Here is a 10381-nt window from a genome sequence, read left to right on the forward strand (position 1 = left end):
AATACAAGGACTGGAGAACAGGGATATTAGCTCTACTTACTTTAGATCCCTTTTTGTCTTTTTTCTTGATGGCAGAAACCAGTAACTACTTTGTCAAATAACAAAATGGCATGTTCTATGGTACCCATTTCCATGCTAAAACAATTTCCAAACAACTATGACACACTGAGCCTTTTCTCCCCTTCGATATCCATTTTGCAATGTACAGGAAACTTATTTTAGTGTTATTCACACACTTAGTCATTTTCTCAGGAAACTCATTTAGAAATCCAGTCGTTTTTCTAGAGAAATCTGATAACTGAAATATACAATCTAGCACAACCCCATTTGCCCACCCCCAAATCAAACAAACCAGCTGTGTCAACTCCATTTAATTTTGAGTGGAAGGCAGCATTTTTACTTTCTGAACATTTTATCACAGTTATTCATAGACCTCAAATGCATACAATTATATTGAACTTTTAGCCATTTTCTCCTGAAAACAAGCCATGAACTCTTAGCAGAAATGTGGTCTGACCACCAAAACACTTAAATACGAAGCAAAAAATGAACTGCAAAGTGACTGAATTAACTGAATTAAAAGGCAGTCGAGGGACATCCCTGGTGGTCCAGTGGTTAGGCCTCCAAACTTCCACTCCAGGGGCACAGGTTCAATCCCTGGTCAGGGAATTAAGATCCCGCACGTTGCATGGCACAGCCTGAAAAAATACAAATGAAAAAATAAAAGGCAGTTGATCTTGTAAACTCTCCAATTTTGGAAGAAATTAAACCCTACAGGAAAAATAAAAACACAAAAAAGTGTGGCTCTGGAGTTGCTTCTTTTGGTAAAGCTTCTCAGATTTCTTGGAAAGCAAATACTATAATATTATAGCAAAATAATACTGCAGACTTTCCATATCGGTTGCTTCCATATTGCTTTCCCTACTATGGCCACATGAATCTCTAGAGCAAGTAGGAAGATTCCTTTGATAGGAAAGAGATGGAGACAGGCGAGGTGGTCTGCCTGAAGTTAACAGCAGGAGACCCTGGATAAGACTCTGCCTAGAGGTCCAAGGCCTTGGTCTGAGGCTTGGCTGTGACTATTCTTCACCCTGGACAGTCTTACACCTGCATGTGGAGGGAAAACCAACTGGATCACTTCCCCTCTGTCCCTGGGACAGGAACCACATGGACCTTGAAAAAGGGAACTTGGCAATTCCAGGGGTAGGTCTGGCTTCAGCTATGACTTGCTGAAGAAGGTCAAGTGATGTCACCAGGACCTACTTTCTTTTGATTCTTCAGCCTCTGGTTAGCCCTGTTTCTAGACAAGCCTCTTCCCTGTGGTAGCAGTTTGGTTGCTATAGTTTCACACCTAACCTCCTTGGCCTTCAAATCCAGTGAAAAAGACAGGAAAAAAAAAAAAAATCCCCCCCCCCGCCAGGAGTCAATATTCAGGTTTTATTATGTCCTATTGGTTCAGATTGAGTGGACGAGTCAACATGGCCACACATTGGGCCAGGCCCAGGTCACATTCTCTATCCCTTTGACTAGGCTAGGACTATAAAGAGGTAGAACCCTGTAGAAGGAGCCTTCAGGGACCCCCCTCAGCTTCTTCAGGAAAATGGCAGCCTTTGGTTTCACTGTGTCTCTTAGACTTCACATTGCATGGGAGAAATACTTTTCTATGGAGGAATTCAGGGGATGTCAGAAAAAAGGAATGGTTGCTGAATAGGGGTAAAAAAAACAAAAAAACACCACCCCTGTGTTTTAGGAGCTTGTTCATGTTTGGAACCATCAATTGTTAAGAGAACCTCTGCTTCATATTTGGCTTCCAGAACTATGCCAGCTGTGAGGGAGTGAAGCTGAAAAAGGCTGGAGAGGCTGTGCCCAGCTTATTAGCACCATGTTCAACCTCAACAAACAACCTTTATCATCATTTAACACGTCAGTAGCCCAAGCATCCCACTGTCCCCTGGCATGTGTGCAGGGTGCAAATGTCACCACCTAGAACCAGGATGCTTCTTTCATGGTCTAGAGAAGAAAGGAGGGCAGTGTTTCCAGTCTATAACTAATAGTGTCACTGAACTGCTCTATTATACTACCCAATGACAACTGATAAATTAGCATCAGCCCCCAATCCAAACAGAATTCAGACCATAAATATGTCTTATTCTGAGAATGTAACAAAGTTAATAGGCTGCTGCTACTGCTGCTAAGTCGCTTCAGTCATGTCTGACTCTGTGCGACCCCACAGACGGCAGCCCACCAGGCTCCCCCATCCCTGGGATTCTCCAGGCAAGAACACTGGAGTGGGTTGCCATTTCCTTCTCCAATGCATGAAAGTGAAAAGTGAAAGTGAAGTTGCTCAGTCGTGTCCAACTCTTAGCGACCCCATGGACTGCAGCCCACAAGGCTCCTCCGTCCATGGGATTCTCCAGGCAAGAGTACTGGAGTGGGGTGCCATTGCCTTCTCCGAAGTTAATAGGAATACAGTTTAATTTAGGAGCCAAAAGGTATTATGTTTTTCATGCTACAGGTTTTTGTTATCTTCAAATTGCTAAATGTAGTAGGAGTTAGATTATGATATACTTTTGTTTCATTTGTCAGGATAGGCTAAAGGAGGGCTTCCCTGATAGCTGGTAAAGGAATCTGCCTGCAATGCAGGACACCCTGGTTCAATTCCTGGGTCGGGAAGATCCTCTGGATAGGGGATAGGTTACTGACTCCCAAGCCCAGGTATTCTTGGTCTTCCCTTGTGGCTCAGCTGGTAAAGAACCCACCCACAATGCAGGAGACCTGGGTTCGATCTCTGGGTTGGGAAGATCCCCTGGAGAAGGGAACGGCTACCCACTCCAGTATTCTGGCCTGGAGAATTCCATGGACTGTATAGTCCATGGGGTCACAAAGAGTCGGACACATGGGGTCACAAAGAGTTAGACACAACTGAGTGACTTTCACTTTCACTTCAGTTTCAAAAGGAAAGGAAAAGTCCTAGTAAGGGACTTCAGCCTGTTTATGTCAGAATTCTGTTAGCCTTAACTTTTAAGTCACTGAGCATTTCAGAATTGTTTCCATTTTACCCTTAGGTTAGTTGACACAGGAGATGTTGTTGGGAAATTCCTTAAGGCACTGACTAAGCCGAAGTTTGCTATTCTAAGACCCAGACTTCAGAAGGCAGTACCATGCTACTTCTGCTTTAAAAATGTCCTTTCCCCTCTTGTGTTTCATACTGACATCAATGCTAAAGGACTGGTTCACAGTTTAGTAGTTGTTGAGGGTTGGATGATCAGAATTCAGAGTTGCAAGCAACCAAAGCTTACCTAGTACGATTTATTTGCACAGAATTTCTGGTCACGTAGAACTAGGCTTGGAAACTGAGCAGGAGTCAGGGAGGGAGCCAGCAGGCTGGACTGCAACCCCAAACAAGTCAAAAACCCAGTCTGGTGAGGCCCCTTCTGCCATTGCCACTGAACACTTGGTTGCCCCTAACCACTGGATAGGTCTAGGATAAACGTAGGATGCCTAAAGCTGAATTTTAAATAAATGATGCTTGGCAACTCAAAGTGGCCTCTGTCTTCCACTAAATCTTAAATTTCTCAGACATACAGGTAGGGCAGCAGTGAGGTTCAGATATTTGGGGAGAAAAAAGAGAAATGCCGACTCTATTTTCTCTTTAACATACAAGCTTTCCTTTTCTTGTCTGGTGAGTTGGGAACCAGGCACGATGCTGTCGTTTTCTTTGCCAGTTTGACTGGTTCAAGAACCCAGGTCTCTCCTTGACCACCAGGGTTGTTTCAGGATGGGGTATATGACCCAATCTGGACCATGGAGATGAGAGGAAAGTTTGCTAGAAGATTCTGGGGAAAATTACCTTATTCCTGAGATCTGCATTGAGAAAAGATCTCATTTTCCCTCCAGATACTGTGGTCTGTAGTTGTAAGGCTGGGATATTCTGAGCCATCTTACTTCCATCCTGAGATGAAGAACATGGAGAGAAAACAAGGCAGAAAGCATCATGGTAATCGCAGAGGAGAAGGGCTGGAACCACTGGATGAAACCCATCCACCCCACCACCACCTGATGCCTCTCCTGCACCTGGACATTCAGTTCTGCGTTAATAATACATTTCTGTCTGGCTTCAGCAACTTCAAGTTGGATGTTCTGACACTTACAGCCCAAAAAGCCTGACTGAGAAAAGGATTCATGAATATGTAAGCCATTTTCATAAACTTATCATCTGTTGAATTCTGAAAGTTCAGCATCGTGTGTTTTGATTGAACTAGGAACGGTTGCTCTTACGAAACTGTGAGGCAAAGATTAGTATTTAAATGAATGCAACACAAACAACTAGAGATCTGCTTCATGAGGCCAGGGAAAGAAGCAGTTTATGATTATTGCCAGATTCTTGCTTTTTTTGCATGAATGCCCCAAGAGGATGAGCCAGCTTCCGAGGGAGAGAGATGTATTTAAATTCCTTGAAAGGCCTCCAAAACAAATGTAACTAGTATTTTAGAAAACACTGCCCTCCCTTCCTCTTCTTTCTTCACCCAGGGGACAGCTGCTGCTTTGGCCTACAACCCTCCCCATTTCTCTGGGTAATGACACCCATCTCTTCCTTTGGATAACTCTCCCCTCCATTCCCTGTCATTCTGCTGGGACTAGTCAGTCAGGTACCACACCTGCCCCTACCACTAGGCCCAAGCATGGGCAGCTGACTTCAGGCCAATCAAACTCTCTCAGAAGAGCTTAGCTCTCAAAGCTAATGATTACTCAAGAAGCAATGCAAGAGGGAAAAATCACAGGAGTCACTCCTAAAGGGCTTCTCCATGAATTTATGTTCCTGCTGCTGCTGCTAAGTCACTTCAGTCATGTCCGACTCTGTGTGACCCCATAGACGGCAGCCCACCAGGCTCCCCCGTCCCCGGGATTCTCCAGGCAAGAACACTGGACTGGGTTGCCATTTCCTTCTCCAATGCATGAAAGTGAAAAGTGAAAGTGAAGTTGCTCAGTCGTGTCCAACTCTTAGCGACCCCATGGACTGCAGCCCACCAGGCTCCTCGGTCCATGGGATTTTCCAGGCAAGAGTACTGGAGTGGGGTGCCATTGCCTTCTCTGTATGTTCCTGAGATGCCTGGAAATGCCCGATTCCTGTCCTTCCCAAGGCTTAATACTGGGGGGCCTCCCCAGTGGCTTTACTTAAAGCAGTCAGCCTGAGTTTCTCTTGTAGGTTGTCAAAAACCTTAGCTGACATTCTCTGCCTAAACAATCCTTGAATACAACCAACCCTTCACTGAGGAGTTACATTTTTAATTTTTACTAGGCATATGTGAATATAAGTCAACTATAAACCTGTTTATTAACAACTTTGATCATGTTCCTAAATGATCAGATAATCAGTTATTAACAAAAACTTTACTGGGAACTAAAGCATTAAAATTTAAGTAGTTTTATGTAGTCATTATAATCTAGTGATGTAAATATCATCGTTATCCCCATTTTATAGGTTTTGAAGCTAGAGCAACGAAAAGTTAAGTATAGCCAAGGACACACAGTAAAAGGGAGAGCTGTGACTCAAACCCTACACTCTGACTCCAGTCCACCCATTGAGTAAAATCTGGCATCGTCAGAATACTGAGACTTAAACTATAAAATCAACTTCTAATGAACAACATTAGTTTTATGCGAAAGCATCTTAATGCTAGAATGTCTTCCAGTCCAGAAGCGAGAGAGAGAAACAGAGTTGGCTGAAGCCTCTGGGTTTGTACTTTCAATTCTGGAGCCAAATGAAGACTGCTTAGGGTTTCCGGCGGGGGGTGGGGGGGTGGGGGGGGTGCGGGAATCCTCATCTAATTAGTTAGCAAGCACGAACTAAGTCCAAACACCTGCTACTGTTTTTCTTTCACTGTTGCCAGGTGCTCCATGGGCAGCCTTGGATCAATAAGTAATTATAATGGAAGCTGAGTATAACTAATTATGTAACTTTAACTTATTAAGTTTATCTCCAGTAAAATGCCCCATAAAACTGGGGTATTTTAAAGGTTGTTAGAGAAAAGCAGAGACTCTAGAGAAAAGACTCTAAAGAAAAGGCTTTAGAGAAAAGACTAAAGCCTTTTTCACATTGGGCTCAGCTGTGAGTCATCTCCATGAGGTGAGTTCTCTCATCTCACCATTATTAACTCTTGTAAGTATCTATGAAGTTATTCACACACTCATTCAACTAAGTGGTGAGTACCTGCTAGGTGCTCAGCACTGTCTGGGCACTGGGATGATGGCGGTGAGCAAGCAGACGAAAATCCTTGCCCTCATGGTGCTGGCGTTCTATTGGTCGTTGTAATTCCCCAGATGTACAGTTGAAAAGGCCTGAGTTTCTCCCAGCTCCTGTTTCTCTTACTATAATAAATGAAAGATGAGTTCATCTGAGGGCTGTGTGAGTCTGTGCAAATATCAGTTGGCCTGGTGCTTCCAGAGGTGGCCAAGGAAAAACACTGAGGCTAAAGGCTGCCTGGGAGAGGTGATCATATCTGCTGGGAGATGATGACCCATTATTGTCTGTCCAGGATTTCAGATGAATGAACCATGCACTCTGTATTCTCAAGCGTAATTCTCACAACCACCTAAGCTCTAAAAGCAGTAGCATCGCATCTCCTGAAACTGCTACCTTCATCTTCTCTACTTTTCACCCTCTTCCCAAAGGTGAACCCCTCCATTCTAAATCTTAGATGTGAACTTCCTGTCTAAAGACTATGAAGATCAACTCATTTGAAAATGGAAAGCCAAGAACGAACAGATTCTTCCCAAAATACAAGTCGGTTATTTCAGAGGAGTTAATTTCAGAAGGAAAATGGATCAAGTTTGAAAAAACTTACATGGATCTTACTCGTAAAACAGGAACTTGGGAGACTGGGAAGCAGACAAGCAGGACAGGGCTGTGGCAGTTTTCCTTGAGCTGTAAAGAACTCTTCATTGTTAAGTGCATAGTCCTGGTGAAACAGTTCTGAACCACCAATGGGTGGAGCCTTTGGGGGGTGATTATGTCCTGATGGTGGGGCCCTCATGAAAGGGCTTGCTGCTGCTGCTGCTACGTCGCTTCAGTTGTGTCCGACTCTGTGCGACCCCACGGATGGCAGCCCACCAGGCTCCACCACCCCTGGGGTTCTCCAGGCAAGAACACTGGAGTGGGTTGCCATTTCCTTCTCCAGTGCATGAAACTGAAAAGTGAAAGTGAAGTGGCTCAGTCGTGTCCGACTCTTCTCGACCCCATGGACTGCAGCCTACCAGGCTCCTCTGCCCATAGGATTCTCCAGGCAAGAGTACTGGAGTGGGGTGCTATCGCCTTCTCCCATGAAAGGGCTTAGTGCTCTAATAAAAGAACTCTGCCAGGTGAGGATACAAGAAGTCTGCAACCACAAGGAAGTTTCTCACCCGACCATATCTGCACCCTCATCTTGGACTTCCAGCCTCCAGAATTGTGAGAAAGAAATTTGTGTTGTTTACAAGCTACCTAGTCTGTGATATTTTTTAGTCTTTATTTTATATTGGAGCATAGTTGATTGACAATGTTAGTTAGTTTCAGGTGCACAGTAAGTGATTCCATTATACCTATAGCCATTCTTTTTCAGGTTCTTTTCCCATATAGGTTATTACAGAATGTTGAGCAGAGTTCCCTATACTATACAGTAGGTCCTTGTTGAGTATGTTTTATATGTAATCGTGTGTATATGCTAGTTCCAAACATCTAGTTTATCCATTCTCCAACCCCAGTGTTTCCCCTTTGGTAAGTGTAAGTTTGTTTTTTATGTGTAAGAGTCTGTTTCTGTTTTGTAAATAAGTTCATTTGTATTATTTTTTTAGATTCCACATGTGACACCATATGATACTTGTCTTTTTCTGATTTAAGTCACTTAATATGATAATCTCTCGGTCCATCCATGTTGCTGCAAATGGCCTTTTTCCATTCTTTTCTATGATGAATATTCGATCACCTCTATGGCCAGTTTCTTTCTCAAGCTCCCAAACAGCAGCTGTTTCTGGGCTTTCCTTACCCTCTGTGACACCGGCAGAGAATTCTGGGCAGTTGCCTCCATATATTGAAATCCTCACCCCAAAAGGTGAGGAGGGGGCTTGGACTCTGGATCAACTAAAGGAGAAGCAGTGACAAAACAGGGTCAAATCCTAAGGATACAGAGCCGAAAGGGAGCTTAGAGATCACACAGTTCCAAGTTTCTCAGTGCACAGGTGAGAAAAGTTCTATCCCAGGTAAATTGTTCAAAGCCACAGAGTTCCAAGAAGACGATGGTATATATGTATCTGTATGTATGTGTGTATGTGTACGAGAGACAAACATTGTTATAAAGGCAGGTGCCAATGAGGACTTTGCTAGGTTTAACTCAAGGTGTCTTAATATGGAAATGCAAGTTTAATGATAGCTATAGTTAAATGAAGCTAGGAACACATAAGAATTAAGATGGGAGAAGGCCTTCTAAATGGTGAATATACGTTTGCTGAGAGTAGATTATGAATCTCTGAACTTATTTTCTTGAGCAGCCGGTGAGAAGGGCAGCTGGTGAGGTGGTGACCTCATGGAAGTGTGTTCCTGATGGTGAGTGTCTGAAATTAGGGTACATGTCCAATAGAACATTCTGGCAGGAAATATGGGGATGGCAGTTTTTATGCCAAAACTGTTCTTTACTATTTTAAGAAAGAAATGCCTACTTTTTCAATGTCTCTAGTACTAATTTGCCCAAACTTGGTCTATCAAGGATTTATAAAAGATGGTGTGTAGTCCACGAATCAACTGGGTTAATTTTTGACCCTACTCTACCCTACTGTGGTTAAACACTATCAATTTTCTTTTTTTTTTTTTTTTATTTTATTTTTAAACTTTACAATATTGTATTAGTTTTGCCAAATATCGAAATGAATCTGCCACAGGTATACCTGTGTTCCCCATCCTGAACCCTCCTCCCTCCTCCCTCCCCATACCATCCCTCTGGGTCGTCCCAGTGCACCAGCCCCAAGCATCCAGTATCGTGCATCGAACCTGGACTGGCAACTCGTTTCATACATGATATTATACATGTTTCAATGCGATTCTCCCAAATCTCCCCACCCTCTCCCTCTCCCAGAGTCCATAAGACTGATCTATACATCAGTGTCTCTTTTGCTGTCTCGTGCACAGGGTTATTGTTACCATCTTTCTAAATTCCATATATATGCGTTAGTATACTGTATTGGTGTTTTTCTTTCTGGTTTACTTCACTCTGTATAATAGGTTCCAGTTTCATCCATCTCATTAGAACTGATTCAAATGTATTCTTTTTAATGGCTGAGTAATACTCCATTGTGTATATGTACCACAGCTTTCTTATCTATTCATCTGCTGATGGGCATCTAGGTTGCTTCCATGTCCTGGCTATTATAAACAGTGCTGCGATGAACATTGGGGTACACGTGTCTCTTTCCCTTCTGGTTTCCTCAGTGTGTATGCCCAGCAGTGGGATTGCTGGATCATAAGGCAGTTCTATTTCCAGTTTTTTAAGGAATCTCCACACTGTTCTCCATAGTGGCTGTACTAGTTTGCATTCCCACCAACAGTGTAAGAGGGTTCCCTTTTCTCCACACCCTCTCCAGCATTTATTGCTTGTAGACTTTTGGATCGCAGCCATTCTGACTGGCGTGAAATGGTACCTCATAGTGGTTTTGATTTGCATTTCTCTGATAATGAGTGATGTTGAGCATCTTTTCATGTGTTTGTTAGCCATCTGTATGTCTTCTTTGGAGAAATGTCTATTTAGTTCTTTGGCCCATTTTTTGATTGGGTCATTTATTTTTCTGGAGTTGAGCTGTAGGAGTTGCTTGTATATTTTTGAGATTAGTTGCTTGTCTGTTGCTTCATTTGCTATTATTTTCTCCCATTCTGAAGGCTGCCTTTTCACCTTGCTAATAGTTTCCTTTGATGTGCAGAAGCTTTTAAGTTTAATTAGGTCCCATTTGTTTATTTTTGCTTTTATTTCCAATATTCTGGGAGGTGGGTCATAGAGGATCCTGCTGTGATGTATGTCGGAGAGTGTTTTGCCTATGTTCTCCTCTAGGAGTTTTATAGTTTCTGGTCTTACGTTTAGATCTTTAATCGATTTTGAGTTTATTTTTGTATATGGTGTTAGAAAGTGTTCTAGTTTCATTCTTTTACAAGTGGTTGACCAGTTTTCCCAGCACCACTTGTTAAAGAGATTGTCTTTAATCCATTGTATATTCTTGCCTCCTTTGTCAAAGATAAGGTGTCCATATGTGTGTGGATTTATCTCTGGGCTTTCTATTTTGTTCCATTGATCAATATTTCTGTCTTTGTGCCAGTACCATACTGTCTTGATAACTGTGGCTTTGTAATAGAGCCTGAAGTCAG

At 42.9% G+C, this 10381-nt stretch overlaps 1 long non-coding RNA gene across 2 annotated transcripts; it reads right to left on the reverse strand.

Annotated features, from left to right (window-relative positions):
• Positions 1-560: 560 nt before the first annotated feature.
• On the reverse strand, positions 561-7418 carry LOC147367785 (uncharacterized). 2 transcript variants are annotated; one of them, XR_015132113.1, is made up of 4 exons: positions 6846-7418; positions 6212-6369; positions 3851-3952; positions 561-698 (listed from the first exon to the last, which is right to left on the reverse strand). It is a non-coding gene; the product is annotated as an uncharacterized LOC147367785 (long non-coding RNA). The 2 variants fall into 2 exon arrangements; XR_015132114.1 differs by lacking the exon at positions 6212-6369.
• Between the last annotated feature and the right edge of the window lie 2963 nt (positions 7419-10381).

Source organism: Bos grunniens, chromosome 8 (genome assembly GCF_055505025.1).
Source record: "Bos grunniens cultivar Pamir isolate PY7600 chromosome 8, Bosgru_T2T1.0, whole genome shotgun sequence".
Taxonomy (NCBI): Eukaryota; Metazoa; Chordata; class Mammalia; order Artiodactyla; family Bovidae; genus Bos; species Bos grunniens.